Consider the following 17,301-nt stretch of genomic DNA (forward strand, 5'->3'; position numbering starts at 1 on the left):
TATTATTATTATTATTATTATTATTACATTATTATTATTGCTATTATTATTTTATTTCAATTATTAAACTGTTTTTATCTCAACCCATGAGTTTTTCTCACTTCTACCCTTCCAATTCTCTCCTCCATCCCACCTGGGTTGGGGGGAAGTGAGCGAGCGGCTGTGTGGTTCTCAGTTGCTGACTGAGGTTAAACCATGACAATAGGTCATACAATAAACTGGTGTCTCCTGGAACAACTAAAAGTTACAGAGGAGGACTGAGAAGCACCACATGGACCACCTAAGAAAAGAAAGATACTTAAAACCCAGTGGCTCACCCTGTAAAGTTTGCCATTGTAAATAAAGATTCATATCATTGTTAAATTTTGCTGTCTGCAGCGTAAAAAAAATGTCCCACTATCTTGGGCACCAAAGCTTTGTACTGAAAAGCGTAATTTTCAAAATGTTTTATTTAAAGGGTCTTAAATCTTCAGTATGGGAAAGCTTGTGCCAGGTCTGATGAAAAGGCAAAGTAGAACAAGGAAGAAGGAAGAAAAGTCCCAAGAAATTATAATCCATGATGGTTTTGCTTGATGTTCTTGAGTTTCAGTGTTTAAATGTTAAAACATTGCATGGAAGGAACTGTTGTGGCAGTCAGCAGATGTGAATTATGCAGCCTGACTTACCAAGTAAGCTGTTGAAACAAAAATATGTCTAATCATAGTCACAGCAGTGAAGGTGAGAGATGGCTTTGTTGGCTGTGTGCAGAGCACATTCCCTTTCTGTTTTTTCTCTGGCCTTTTTAGGTAGTCTCAGCACTGTGCTCGTATGACTAGATTGATGCCAGACCTTGAATCACCTCGTTTCAAACAAGCTCAGGTATCTTTGGACTGCTTTGCAGTTACAGATCTATGAGATGGATCTGTCTTAGCTTTCTTGAGATCAGGGGGTTGAACAGATTTAATTATGAATGAACCATAAAGTGAATTTAGAGATGAAAGTCCAAACACCAAGAACATAATAGGAAGAGAGGCATAAATGAAATCTTTGTATCTTGAAAATGAAAATGTAATAAAAATATGAAAATAAAGCTATTGAAGTGTATAAGAATTTAACAGTCAACATGCCTGTCATATTTCACCCAGCCAGTTGGACTACCAGCAAACTCAGACACTCATATGCCAGCATGGGTGTCTAGCAGCAAACTCAGACACTCAAGATACCAAGTCTGTTAGCTGGGATACTACTAAAGTATATTAGGGCACCTTTGTAGAATGTGTGCTGTCTTGCACAAGTCATTTATATGTCCTTATCCTGAGTTCCTCATTTGCAAATAATAATGTCTCCTAGTTCTATTTATTGTATGCCTTGTCTACTTTGAAGTAAACTCCCTTAGGCAGAAATTGTGCTTTATTACTTGTATGACTAATAGTTAGTGTAATCATACCAGAGTCACTCCATGCTTTTGTAATAAAAAGTATTTTGCTCTTGAATTTTGTAGAGCAGTATCCATTAATAGTAGTTATGGGAGTATTAGTTTTGAAAACACCTGCCTGTTTAGGATCATTTCACCAAAATCCACATTTTAGAAGACTGCTGCATTTCAAATCTCAAATGGAAATATATTTCAAATGAAATATTTGCTTGTCTATGCCTAATTCAAAGCACTCATTATTCTGCTTTTTTGAAGTTTGATTCTGAAGAGAAACTGTATCATTTACAGTGCTTTTCCAGTAATCTGGAACCTTCCCAGAACCTTTTTTTTTGCAATTCATTTTATAAAAAACATGTTATCAACTAAATATTGAGCAGTAAATCCATCCATTATCACAGAACACGGTAGTCTGGAAATAATAAGAAATTCCTTCCCACTGGGAAGCTCCTCTGGAAATACATTTTTTTTTTTCCACTTATTTTAAAAGATCTGAATATATATTTTTGTTATAACACAGAACTTCAGCCACGATCATGACAAGCTATTTTTCATTCCAAAATGAAGATATTCTCAGACTGTTCCTAAACCTGGTTTGCAGGATTTAGGAGGAAAAAAAAAAAAAACAAACCTGTGAGTGTCCAAAACTAAGAATACTTTCAACAAACCAAATCTGAATTCAAGCCTTCACTCATCTGAATCTTTCTTCAGTGATATCCACCCACTAGCCCTTTAAATTAACCATTTAATATAGTCTGGTATAGACAACAAAGTTGCAGTATTTCAAGTTCTTAAGAAATCCTTGCAAATTAATGAAAAATAATGGCACAAGGGAAATTGTCCAAAACTAAGAATACTTTCAACAAACCAAATCTGAATTCAAGCCTTCACTCATCTGAATCTTTCTTCAGTGATATCCACCCACTAGCCCTTTAAATTAACCATTTAATATAGTCTGGTATAGACAACAAAGTTGCAGTATTTCAAGTTCTTAAGAAATCCTTGCAAATTAATGAAAAATAATGGCACAAGGGAAATTATTAACAAAGCTGGTTAATATAGTCTGATAGACAGTGATGGTCCCTTCTTAGATCATAGTATAATGCAAATTAAAAACAAAAACAAACAAAAAAATCCAGTGACTTAGCCATAGAAATTATCTGACAAATTTGTTTGAAGCCTCACTTATTAATTTCTTATGAAATTGGTTTCATGTTTTTTAAAAGAAACTGATTAAGTTATTAGAAAGTCTAGTAAGTGGTAGGGTATTCAAAGTGACTTTACTTTCTTCATTAGATTCCACAGGGCAGAGATCAAATGGATTGAGAGTATGATATGGCATGACAATGCCTCTCCGCAGGGAGCTGCTATCAGATTATCATCTAAATAAATCAGAGGTCTGACAGCTAGGCACTGGGGGAGAGATTACATCAGCCTTGGAATCAAAGTGAACAAGCAAGAAATTCATACCCATTGGCAAGGTGTACCCTGCAAATAAATGAATTCTGACTCACCAGTTGCAATAAGTGTAGACTGCAGTACTAAAACATCCTGTACTCAGGTCAATTTTATCTTGGGTAGATAATTTATGGGTCTATTGCTTACAGCTATGCATACCAGACTTCATAAAAAATACATTTTAAAGTTGTTATGTATGGTGTGCTGAAGACTTCTGCAAGATGTTAGAATATTTGCTGAGCTATTTCCTTTCCACGCTTTTCTCTCCCTCTTACATTTGAGTCAAGAACAAAGTATTATCTTCACATCAATCAAAAGGAGACAGAATTTATGGGGAACAAATGCACTGCTAAAGAGCAAAAAGATACAAATTATCTCTTTCCTATATTTGAAATTAAAAAAATAGACATATACAAGAACTACAACTAATACCAAATCACAGTCCTATAAAAAGGGAAGGTTTAAAAGCAGCTGCCACAGAGAAGAAAATGACACAGACCCTTGATTAAAAAAAATGCATCACAGTTTTACTTGGATTTTAGCTGAGACTTAGGAAGTAAAAAATCATCTGTGTATTTAGATACCATTTAGAATCAGTACAGCAGTAGTCACTGTAGGTACAATTGTAACATGAATTCGGTTTATTCTAGTGTTCATATGAAAACCGGTAGAGAATAAAACTCTTACTGATATTTCCTGGGTTTTATACAACATGTTGCTTTTGTTGTTCATGTACATCTCATTTCACAAAGTTATATCACCCTTGTAATTGTATGTTAATTAATGAGCCTGTGATTAAGAGGGGAATGATTAGCTACTTCCCATGGTGCTGATCTAAGGCAAACCTAAGGAAGCCTCTGCCCTCTGTTAGAAAAGCGCGAGCTATGCACAAACCATAAACATTTCAGCAGCAAAGAAAGCATGAAAGCATAAATCATCATCATAAGGGGACTTGTATACAAGCTATCCTGTCATTTCAGGTGCCATTTATACCTGGCTAACTGATACAAATAGGAAACTCTGTTGTGTTTTTTTCTGAGATGGAAAAGCATGAAGACTCCACTGAGGGCACAATTTATTAGCAGCATTATGTCTTTTGTTGTAGAAGCTGTACAAAGGCCTAATACAAAACAAGATCACCCCAGAGATCTTTCTTTTTGCTGTCTTTGCCTTGTTCCCCACTTTGATCCTCATTACTTTATTAGTATCAATACTATAATCCAGATATATACAGACAGACCAGCCCAGTGCCATGTGACTACTTTGCAGATAAGCCATCTTTGTATATGGTTAGTGTTCACAGGAATGATAATTTCAGGAACTAAATGGGATATTTTTTCCACATTTTTCCTTTGATCTTTGCTGCTGATACTTCATAGATCCAATATCTGTGTCTTGCAACAACTCAGGAGTATTTTGGCACCCTGTGGTCATGAAAGGCTGGCATTAATCAGAGAATTAGGAAAATCAGTTTTACTGCAGATTGTCATGGGATGACCATTCATAATTCAAGTATGATACAAAGCAGAATCTTAGCTTAATAACTTAAGAAGTTAATAAGTTAATAGGTTAATAACTTCTTTTATTTGCTCTGTGTGCACAATATCCTCAACAGGTGTGTGGAATGTGAGAGGATCTGGTTCATCTGGATCTGGTTAAGGGGAATTAAGTATAAAAGAAAAAAAGAATAACAAGGAATGTGGTAAATTAAATGCACAGATACATAAACTTGACAAGTGGGTAGGTGATACGGGAGACAATAATGAAGACCAGAATTCTCCAGCTATTGAGTGATGGGCCATCAAGAAACTACCCAGGCCTACCCTTGAAGAAAGTCAGCTTGAACTTCACAACTGATCAGAAGGGAGAAGCAAGAGCAACATAGTATGGGAAATTTGAAGGAGACCTGGGGGGTCCTGTGCAAAATTTATCATGGGAGGTTTAGAGGAAGATGCAAAGGTGGGGAAAAGGAGGGGATCTGGGTTGATCACGGAGGAGCAAATGTGAGAAAATAGAGACGAGAGGGGATAAAAAAGGCTGGTTGCATGTAAGCAGCTGCCGGTCTGTATAATTGTCTGTCTGAGCCCTGCACTTTATCACTGCAGTCTGTCCTATCTTCTTATTAAATCCTTTCTTGACTATCTTTCTGTGTAATTTCAGTCTTTTCAATGTGTGAATGCTGCAACTTCTAAGTGCCAGGAACTGGAGAGACTGTAGTAAAGTGAATCAAGTGCCAGAAACTGGAGTTGGCGCATGGATCATAGAGGCGTATATGTCTGTGGTGCCAGCAACTGGAATGAGTGAGGATCTAAGTACTAGTGACTGGGGAGACTTGCGTGAAATGAAATAAAGTGCCAGCAACTGGAGTCAGACCACAGGCCATAGGAGCCCATGTGTGTGCAGTGCCAGAAACTGAAAATGAGAGTCTAAGCACCAGCAAGTGCACTGAGACTGTGGGTTGTAGGGCCATTGTGCCTGGGTCCTAGCAACTGGAACAACCACAGTATTTAAATTTTCTCCTAACACAATGTGCATTGCTATGCATAATTCGCTTGCAAACTTCAAGCTGTACTAGGCTAGCCATGTCAGTCCTCTGTGCAGCCTTGCTACTGGATGAACCTGCAACTGGGAAAGCAGCAGCCACATCCATTGGCCTGGGGAGGAGGGAACTGCAGGTCTCCAGGCACACTGGGCTGGGCTCCAACAGCTGAGCAGAAGGAATCACCAGGTCCTGGAGTCCAATGGAGGTGGTGACCTTATAGCATCTCTTAAAACCTGGTGTAGTTGCCAGGATCCAGTAGAGCTGTGAGTATTCCAGAGATGATGGATATAGAATCTCTGTGATGAACGGACTGATCTTCATTCAAATGTGCCCACAGTGTTAAAATTTGTAAGCACACTTCTAGAGCATTATGGGGGCACCTGGACAGGACCTGCCTCAGGAAATTCTTGGGATAATTAGGGTAACTGGATTGAAAACATTTACAGAAAATAGAAAGAATGAGAGTTGTAAAATGGCTTTACTGCAGTGTATAGGGGGAAGGATTTATGATTTGTGGGTTGAAAATAGATGCTTACAAGAGTAAGCCTATGTATCTATGTACAAGGCCTCCTGTGAGAAATAGGCCACTTCAGATTATTAAATCAACAAATTATATTAGCTATAGAGCAGGAAGAAACTTGAGAGAATTAGACTAAGGTCAAGCTGTCTACAAATGGAACATTTATATTTGAGAAAAATCAGTTATAAAAGGAAAATACATGACCGCAAAAGGATAACTTCAACTTACAGAGAAATTTAAAAATTTGAGCCAGGTAGCACAACTCTTGAGTATCACAGAGAAAATCTGTGAACTATGGAGACCTTCCTAGGGATCCTTAAAGATTCTGTCCCTGCAGAATGACATATAACTGTGGACACATGGGATGGTCCACGTTACATTTTCAGGGTCCCACTGCATGGACCCCCACTCCCCCCAGATATTTTAAAGGCTAAAGGCAGCAGTAGCAGCACTCTGTTGAAGGGGTTCACTGTGGGGGGAAGGAGAGTTGAAGACCCTCTCAGCTCCCTTCTCTCACCCTGGAAAACCTCTAAATTAACTACTGAATGACCACAGGTTGACATCAGATATTGGAGTGCAGAACTGCAAACCCCCCCCTTCAGTATAGCCTCATGAGAGTGTGCTTAGATCCCTGCTGCATGTCTAGGCATTTCTCCCTATGAGATGTTAATGAGAAGAAAGTAAAGGAGAGCTGAGGAGGCCATCCTATTACTTGAATCACTTCACTCCCACAGCTCTTTTTTCAATAGCTGTAGTCACTTGGCCTTTTTACATCCCTTGACAAGGGACATGATAAGAAACCACTGCATGTAAAGAGACATAACTCAGCTGAAAAGCCGTAGAATTAACCTGCCTCCAGGAAAACAACACAGCATGAGTAACACAGGAAATGGCAGTGGATTGGCAATGGATTTTCACTACAGCTGAGATACAGCTTTGCAGCTGATTATCAATGAAGCAGCAAACAGTACATGACATACGAGGGCTTAACACCTAGGTATCAAAAAGACACTTAAAAATGCAACTTTCCTAAGGTCTGTGTAAATCTGAAAAGGTAAATAAGAAGATAGAAATACTGTGGTAGGAATTATTCTTCTAAATGCAGTGCCTCATTGCCTTCATTTATAGTCTTATACTTTTACACCACATTTGCAAGGTAACTCAATCATATTTCATGTTCGTAATTACTTCCTCCATTCTGGGTCTGTACCTTGCTCACTTCCCAACACAGTCATGAGTCTTGCATCATCTCACTATCCTGCGTTGCTTCATTACCCATCACTTGGCTAGTCACCTCACTGTTTCCCCCCAACATAGACAGAGCTAGCAAGTATAGAAAACCAAAGCAGTAACAACACTTGTATTTTTTCGGTGGTGTTGGGGGGGGGGTGTTGTTTGTTTGTTTGTTTTAAATAATTGCTGTTTGGAAGTTCTACCAGCTGAAAAGGTTTCAATTAAGATTGGAAAGAAAAATACTCAAGTTAGCAAAAAATATCCAGTGATTTTAGGTCTGTGGTAAGTTAGAGTTGGTGGTAAGATAGATATTTGTGTAAAATATAGAGACAGCTGGTAGGGTGGGTGATAATCAAGAATGTAATCTGAAAACTTAGAAGCACCTGTGGCACAGCAAATGACACATAAATTTTATTGATCTTCAAAACCATTTTATTTTGAATCAGTTCTATAAAGGTTCAGTTTTTTTCCATTGATCTGTTATGAAAAATATTTACATTGAAAAAACAGGTAATTTGTTTTCACAAGATCATATTGCATGCAGTGTATGCATGGCGTGTTGCAAGTGCCAGTGTAATATAAAAAATTAGGCTCCAGTTCTCTCAAAGCAATTACACTTTGAAGTTACATTCCAAAATATTTCCAGGATTTGAGCCACAGACTGTCATGAATAATTGCAACACTAAAATACAATTTGATGGCAATACTTCCCGCCCCCCTCCTTGGGAACCAATGCTATTAGCAAACAAATTCATATATAATCACACCCAACTTTGCTTCTCCAGCTGTTCTTTGCCTGTGTGTGCATTTATACAGAAATCTGCAGGACGCAAGGCAGTCTGAAGGAAACCTCTGATACTGTTATCATAAAAATAATACTTAATGTCAAATCATGCTAAGGGTCAAACTCCATATATATTTGACATCTGGTGCTACCTAGAATTCATGTATTAATTAGTATAAAAGAATTTTATTGATTTGCTTATGAAAACTAATTATCAATTTCAAACTTTCGTATTTCATAAACAGAGCTTATTCCAGATCTGTTAAGAAAAAACTCTGTCATAGTGTTGATCTAAAGAATTTGCTATCATTAAGACCATATATTAACGGGCTTCTGAATTTCTTTGAAAGTCTGGTCATGCTGTTCTGCCAGCCTGCTTGTTCTCAAGTGAGGTCAGTAATAACATTCACATTTTGCTTTTAAGTTCAGACCTGTGGAAAGAGAGGAAACAAGAGTGATCCTGAAGAACAAGCCCTGTCTGAGGTGTCAAATGTTGCCCAAAACCCTGTGGATGGGAAGAAGTCTATAGCCAGTTAGAGCACCTACAGACATAGGAAAATAGAAAACTCAGATCCTGACAAAATTTAATGAAATGTAATGGCAGACCACTGAGGAAATGAAACACGTTCCTCCTGGTCTATTTCAGTGCTTTATGAAGAAGACTAGCTCATAATAGCTCCAGCCTTTGCTTCACTCTGCACCTTTTCACACAGTGTAAATCATCAGCCTTTGTAGGTGATGTCTCAAAACTAACATATAAAAATGTTGGGCTTAGTATAAGAAAATTCTCAAGCTTCTCTTTACACACGCTGTTTATACCATTTACAAAGCTATTTCCACAAAAAACTTTTTTCCTTCCTTGAGGCAGTCAGGGAAAAAAAGGAAAACAACTGCTCTGTTGAAAGGCTGAATTTGTTTTTATCCTCCTACAAAGAGATTTTTCTTTTCCCCTTGGATTTCATTACTGATAACAAAATTACATATTTACTGTGTCTGTTCCATACTTCAGTTAGACAACAGATATACAAATATGGCTGTGATACCTTACTAGCAACAAGTGTGAATGATAATTTGCTTTTCGTAGTTCATTTGAAGCAACATGCATCATAAAATCAATGTAGAATATTAAAGGCAAGCTGATATAATAATACATAGGAAATAATTTGACATGTTCCATTTTCAGGTTTGCTGTAAATGGGACAGTTATTCAGTTTATTTGTAGTTCAAAATTATTCAAATATATAATTTGGTAACTAAGTATTGTAGGTGAAGAATTTTCTGTTTTACATTAGAATATCAATCTCTGGAGGTTAATTTTCATTCACATGCTGCATTTCTGTTTCTTAACTAAATAGTTGTGACTGCAAATTCCCATTTGTGATGGATGCACTCGACTCCTTAACCAAACTAGTGGTAGTTTGGTACCAGCTCCAAAGGAGGTAAAGGCCTAAGCCGTAACAGGGCCAAGAACTTCTCTAGTTCCAGTCTGTTCTCTGAAAACCCACAAAGGAGCAGAGTGACACAGTGAGCGTGGATGCAGATGAGCTTGGAACACTGACCATACGATTAACACATGAATAGCAGGTGGCTTTTCCAAGACTCATTTATCAAGTAACAAAGAAAGTTGTGGGTATGAGGAGTCTCATGCATACCTTTCCCATCACATGTAATTTGACTACAAGCCAACTACTTTACTCCATAAATGTGACAGCCTAGGTGAGCCTTCTTGGAGCTTTCCCTGCTAGGCAGCGTGGCTGCATGGCGGTGATCTCCCCTTGAGTTGGGACGCCTCTCAACGTTGCTCCTTGAGGCAGAGAGACTTCTTACCAACTGCAGATCTTTAGTAAGTGACGGATATTGCACATAACCTTGTATTGTAGTGTGCTAAGATTTTGTCTTGGTAACTTTGATTTTGTCTTGGTAACTTTGATTCTGTCTCGGTAATTTTGAATCATTGTTATATCCTTTGTGCAGTAAGTAACAGAGTGAACCTTGCCATTGAACTTTGTTAAGTCACACTTTTACATCGTATTTCAGTAAAACCACTTTTGCTGATACTTTTGACAGTGGTTCTTTAAGTGGTCTAAATTGCCCATTCACAACACCGCTGCATACAAAGCTTGAGTGGAATGTTCTATGCAGTTGAGGGTATATGCATTTAAACTCATTGCTGTTCACAGTCCTCTAAGTAAAATGATATTAACAAGAGTATTTTATTTGCTCTATACTAAAAAAATGCGCTTTTTTTTTTTTTTACTTCAGTCTAGTTGTCCCTGTCCAAAGTCCAAAGGTAAGGATAATGCCCTTTATATGATTGACATTTTATTCTGTATATTTAAGAACCATTGCAAAAACACAAGGAACTGTAGTCAGTTATGAGAGACTGGCTAACACTGCTTGCCCATAAAATTAGTCTGAGAATATTCATATGAAGGATGATTTGCATTAATCTCAATTTTCACAAAAGGAATTGGAATTCCTTGGAATTTCCACAATCCAGTATTCTAGTGAAGTCCATTACAGGGGTGAAGAACCAACCTCACTGCCTTATATCTTTATCAGAAGATGAAACCTGAAAGAAGATGAAAATTGAAAAGTATGTGAAGCAAACAGAACTGCTTGATAGAATGACCAAGAAATCATGGTAATTTAAACTACAATAGACTATGCAGTGTATGATCTTATTTTGTAACCTAATAGGTTAAAACCAATTAAAACCAATGGGATGTGTTCAGCTTATATTGAGATAAAAACAAAACAGTCATAGCAGAAGTACTTAAAACTTGTACTATAAAAGCATTGTATTCATTAAGGAGGAATGAGGTACACAATTTTTTTTTTTTTAATAGGAATACTATGAAATACTGCTTTAAAGGTGTAAATCTTATTCTAGAAAAGACTACATTATGCCACTCAGTTACAGTCCTAAATAGGTTAATATGAAGCTCCATGAAAGATTTTCTTGAAGCAGGTGCTTCAGGCAGCTGCAACCATTGCCACTGTTTGTAGTCTGTAACCCTCAGATTGTATTAGATGTAAATTAATAAAACTCCTTTGCCCCTAGACTAAGTGTGGTCTGTGGACTATTGAATAACTGGGGTTGTGGGAAAAGGTAAAAGCATATGGTAGAAGAAGTGCCTGCACTTTCTTAGATAGTAAGTGATCAGAAGAATTCTGGTCAATATTATATTTGCATTATCATATAATGGTCATCACACTGGATATTTAAATTGTAGCACTGAATATGGAGACAAGGGACATCACCCTACTAGGTACTGAAAATGCATAGGACATAATTTTGTACTGAAGACTGTAATGCTAAAACAAGAAGGGAGACAAAAGGTTTCAAATGAGTTACCTAAGGTTAATTAATTGAGCAATACCAGAGCATGGAATAAATTTTCAGATCTAATAGAGTCCTTGGCCACTGTGCTATATTCTAAACACAAGCCTTAGCCAGCAGAAAGGAATCAAGATTCTCAGACTTGCTTTTTGATGCATAATATTTAGATAAATATGTATTATATAAAACAGGAAAAAAATTTCATATATCCCAACTCTAACAATGTCTTTACTTGCTACATAACCGTCTAAACAATTTATTTCAGATTATATTGTTCAACAGGATGATAGAGGAGAACTTAAATAAGAATGTTCTATAGCTAAATCCATGAAGCCAAAATTGCAGTCACTTTTCTGCACGGTAGCAGCAGTCAACTTTCAAGTAAGAAAATGAATTCAAGTTTTGCTTGGTTGGACTATCTAACAAAACAGCTTTTTTTTCCTAATTTGTTTATAAATATGAACCTGTGGGAAAACACTGATTTAGTCCTTCAGAGATAAATCCTAAATATGAAATAATTTCCATTGTGTGGTGTACCAATTACATCACCTAAATATATTGCACAAGAAGATGTAAAAAGTCTCCTTCTTCTACTCAAAGTAAAAGTGTACTAAATTATATCATACAGGAGAAGTTTTTACCAGACTTTAACATGTATTGTTGGTTGAGGAAATGAGACAGGATGATGCACAACTTACGGTAAACTGATTTGGGGTATGAGGGAGTGTTAACCCTCCATGCGTACTTCTTGGGATCAGCACACATGCTAGAGGAGTGGGACACAACCCTCCACTGAGGACCTCCAGGGTAGCATGTGCTGCAGCAGGGAGGAGTCAGGTATGCTGAGGGGAAGAGATGGGAGATGTCCCCCTTTCCCCCAAACCTGCAGGCACAGTGAGCCCCACCTGGGTCAGTGGAGCCCCCTTCCCCCTTCTCATTCACCACTCCACTGGTTGCTGCTTGTGGCCAGGGGAACCTAGGCTGATACCACTGACAGCCCCTTGCCCAAGTTTTGGACAGCTGGGAACTCCCTCAATCTGAAAGACTGTCAGGTCCATGACCATACTCCTGCATGTAGTAATATTCATCATAAAGAAACCTCTTGCACTGGCTGTTGAAATCATTCAAGGAACTAATTTACATTAGAGAACTCAATGCCTACAGATATGAGTCCTTCTAACTCATGTCCATACTTGTTCAGTTTACACTGGAGGCAGATCTAAACACTCAGAAATTTCCTCCCTTGGTTCTCCATGCTCAGTAGACATTAATAATTAATTTGAATTTCTCTCTGATATTTACTTAATGCTTTTTATCTGAGAGCACTGATTTTTTATGGTGGGTGAAGCACTGAGATTGGAAGCCATTTGCACCTTTTGGAAACTAATGAGGACTTTAGGCCTCCAACAACGTCAATTCATCTGTGTATGATCTATGGATCATAAATTATTATGTGCATATTTAAATACATTTAGAACTGAATAGATGTGTGCAATCTTGAATCATAAATTACAAAATAAAGACTCATTCAACTTCTTAGGATACTGAATGTATACAAATCATTCTATATTTCCTACCAAATTCCTTGGTATTCAGCCAAAATAGGCATAGTATTAATGATATGGAGGATAAAGACTTCAAATTTTCATTTGGTTTTAAGGATATAGATGTGAGTAATTGGTCTAGGGTAAGCAAAGAATAAATCACACTACCTGAGGTTTCTGATTTGCCTCCTAAAGGCCAAGCTGTCACCACTGGTTGTCAAACTCAAACAGTACTCAAACAGTATAGTTAAGGATCTTGGGTTGAGGGCATGGCTATAAAAATGTGCTGTTGCCATTGCTCTCACTTGCTCTGATCTAAATCCATATTGTTTCAACAAAGACAGAACTATAGATATTGGCACTGCATAAATCAGAGCACAATTTGGCCCAGAATAAAGGCTGTTTGTAAGAAGGCAAGTGACAAGTGACAGCCTGGCATTTCTTTGCTCAAGCTCCAGACAAAAAAGAATTCAGCCACCTTTTTGACCTTAAGGCAAGCCTTCTCATAAAATACAATTCAAATACTGTCATCTTTTGAAAAGTTGAAATTACTTTCAGGTGGAGAAAGGTTAAAAGTTTGTTTCTCAGCTCTGTGTCCCTCTGTGGGAGGCAGAAGAAAATGAGAATACTTCCTTACTAGTAACAATTCAAAATATTAAAAAGTTAATTTAGTATCACAAACAGGTTCCTTCAAATAAATAAACATCTGCAAAGAGGCAATAAAGCATTCTTTTAACTGTTTCAAAGTACCTTTGTGAATAAATCTAGCTATTTACTTGAGTAATGTTTGTACTCCACTAGATTATCCAAAATCATTCATTGCACAAAATAATTGCTCCACATGACATTTTGTGGGGAAAGAACTGTTTGAGAATATGTCTGAGGTGACTGTGTTGATGTAAATATTGTCATTATGAGCTAAAAGATAAATAGAAGGCTACAAAAATTTATCAGAGAAGTAGTATATATATTCCCATGAGTAATGAAGAACATAAAAGCATATTTATCATTCTAGCTCAATGTAATTTCAAATTAGAAACAACAGAAGATATGCAGTGTCTGTGACAGAGACAGTGAGAACATACTGGCTCTGCCTATAACACTCTGTGTATGGAATAAAACACCAGATTAGGAGTTGCAATCTCTGCTGCTGAACATTTGAAGATGCAATATGCATATCATAACATAATACCACCTGTATCAGCTACTTTGCCATACAGATGATATTTTCTTCAGTTGTATTTTCTCCAAATCAGGATTGTGATAAAAAAAAAAAACAAGACTCATACACCAACTTACATAACTACTTCTCATCAAGAACAGCTACAAAAATCCATCAGTTAGTACAACTCCATTCCTAACTCTAATAAGATAATAACATTGGAGAACATATCTACCAAGAAGCAGATTTCCTTTGGGGCCTATAAAGTGTGTGTCATTAGAAAGATTTTCTGAATAAAATGTGTTTGGTCTTGTCCAGCACTGAAAGCTGAACTCTTTTGCTGGATGAAAAGCCACAGAGAGGTCTTGACTTTTGATTGGCTTCTCTTGGTGTTACCCAGTAGAGACAGTCACAACTGAAGAGATCTACAGCTGTGGAAAGTATGGTTGGCTCCTAAAACATTCACTTTGTGAAAGGATAGGGGCCTCTGGTCTGTCTGTTCTAAGTCTGTATTACACTTCAGCATAAATAAAATGCTATATCCTGTAACATGAGTCATCAGCCAGCAATTCTCCAAAAGCATTTCCAGGGCAACACTGTGGTAAGCTGTTTCCTGGGCAAGGCACCCGAGCAACTCATTGCATCAAGACATAAAATCACAGTCCAGCATATTTGTGCTACTGGTTAGCAATCATGACCATTTTTTAATGATAGAAAATAAACAGCTGGATCAACTACATTTTTTTTTAATTCTCAATGTTACTAACTGATTATTTGTGGCTTTAACAGTTCAATCTTATAATAGTTTTAAACTCTACCAGGTTTACTTCTTAACATGTCTTGTACGTAAAGCCTCTTTCTGTGTGCTCTTCCTCATCAATCCTAAAATTGTCTACCAAACTCTGGACACTTGAACTTCACTAGTTTTTTATTTCCTAGCAAATTCTGTGGAAACAAAAGATAGAATGACATAAACCACAATTTTTTTTTTTTTTTTGACAGTTTGCCATATATAGTTTTGGGAAAGCTTGAAGCCTCTGCACAGGTGCATATTATGTTTTGTACAGGAATCTGAAGTAGTCATGACCCATTGCAAGGACCAAGACAAAAACAGCTTCACTTATCTTCTCTGTAGAGCAGTTTTTACAAGTTAATCAGTATGATAGATCTTTCTTGATAATCACCCTCTATTCAGAGGAAAAAAATAGGCACCATATACAAAGAAGTTTGGGTCAGTCTGTCTTACCAGAGCTTTATATTAAGATACGAAGATATGAGACTAAGAGAATGCCATTGCTTTATGATCAGGGTAAATACTTTCAATAATAGAATATCTCACCTTTGAAGCATCTTGAAAGTCATTGAAATGTGATAAAATCAAAGTATGAATACCAATCCAAATGAAACCAATATCTAATTTCAGGCAGGAGAACAGGTCATTTTTTTGTTGTTGAACTGTCTTCAGCATAAACCAAAGTGTGCTAAACTTTATGGATGCCATTTCTGTAGGTACAAAGGAAAATAAGATTTTCATATTCTTCTAGCATAAGTTCCACTTTATTGATACTGAACTTCTCTGCTCATGTATACAGTTAATAAACTTTATTGTCTTCCTGCATCATGTCACATCAGTAACCAAAAATCTAATGTGCAACAGCACAGTTCACTGTTTCCAAGACTGTTCTGATGATAAGGTTTTGTACACACTCTAAAACTACTGTCATTGGAATGGGAAACATCATCCTTCGAAGTATTTTCATAAAGTGATTGGAATGTGCTTCACTTTCATCAGTAACTCTTTGATTTATAAATGTACAGAAATTATCATCAGGCATGGCATATTGGACACTTGTGCCTACCCAAGGTCTGGAATAATTTTTTTCTGAACTAAAAAAAGGAATTTTCATTGCAAAACTGAGAAGTTTGGTTGATGTTAGCAAATTTGATTTCTCGTTATAATGCAGATATAGCTTCCAAGTAAAAGATAAAAACAAAATTTCTAATAAATATAATCTGAAGTTAATTGAAGTCAATTTCTAGTTACTCTGGGTAAGTTTTGTATCAGACTGAGTGCAAGTGCTTAAGTTTGATGAAAAGGAATTTTCATTGCAAAACTGAGAAGTTTGGTTGATGTTAGCAAATTTGATTTCTCGTTATAATGCAGATATAGCTTCCAAGTAAAAGATAAAAACAAAATTTCTAATAAATATAATCTGAAGTTAATTGAAGTCAATTTCTAGTTACTCTGGGTAAGTTTTGTATCAGACTGAGTGCAAGTGCTTAAGTTTGATGACAGTGCAGAATTTTTAAAAACCTATTTTTGCTGTTTATCTTATCACAGTGGCATTGTTGATTTCCGCATGTACACTGGCGAAAAACTCTATTTTTTTTCTAATAAATTCAAAATGCCATTTTAAAGTTTTAGGATAAATTTTACCATGCTTTTACTTTGAGAAATGGGAAACATTTTTTCAAAATAATTTTTAATTGGAAATTAGGCATGGAAAATAATTCTTCAAAATCTTTTCATTAATTATTTTCCTAGGAGATCTTGATCTCCTCTGTGCACACTTTCTTTCATCAGTAATTACATTTACAAAAGTGAGTTAGGATCCTGATTATTTTGTTACTCTTCCTTTTGACATGCCTTGATCATTCTGTTGTGATTAGTTTTCCACTCGTCAATGTATATCAGTACTAGAGGAGCAGACTGTGAATTGTCTTTCTATCCTGTTCATTGAGGCTGTCAGGGCCCTGAAAGCACCAGTAGGCTATAATTGCCTTGATCAGCCTCAGCTGGGCCCCCACCCACACATCCTCTGACCATTTACCTGGGAGATCCTGATTTAGGGTGCTGCATTGTCCAAACACAGCAGTGTACTTCATGTTGTGGAAGAGGATTTCTAGCTATTTATTTTACTCTAATGAAATTTAATTATTCTTAACTATTGAAAAGTAACACTGAAAATTTTCATTGCACTTTTTATAACAGCATAAACATTTTTCCCTGAGGACTGAAATTTTAAATGGTGTCTTTTTGGATCATCTTGCCAAATGTTGAGTTTCTGCAATTTTCACTACAGCCAGAATAAGTTAAAGAAAGTCATTATTTCATGTTTTATGTTATGGAAGGTGTCAGTGTATAATCAGAGCTCTGTTGAAAGTCATTGTTCTAAATAGGAGTAGGGAGCAGATTATTTTGTTGGGCTTCCATTTTGGTATTATATTTTTTAGTGCCTGTCGTGGTTTAACCTCAGTCGGCAATTAAGCACCACGCAGCCGCTCGCTCACTCCCCCCCACCCG

This window comes from Aptenodytes forsteri, unplaced genomic scaffold (assembly GCF_000699145.1).
Source record: "Aptenodytes forsteri isolate BGI_AS27 unplaced genomic scaffold, ASM69914v1 Scaffold62, whole genome shotgun sequence".
NCBI lineage: Eukaryota > Metazoa > Chordata > Aves > Sphenisciformes > Spheniscidae > Aptenodytes > Aptenodytes forsteri.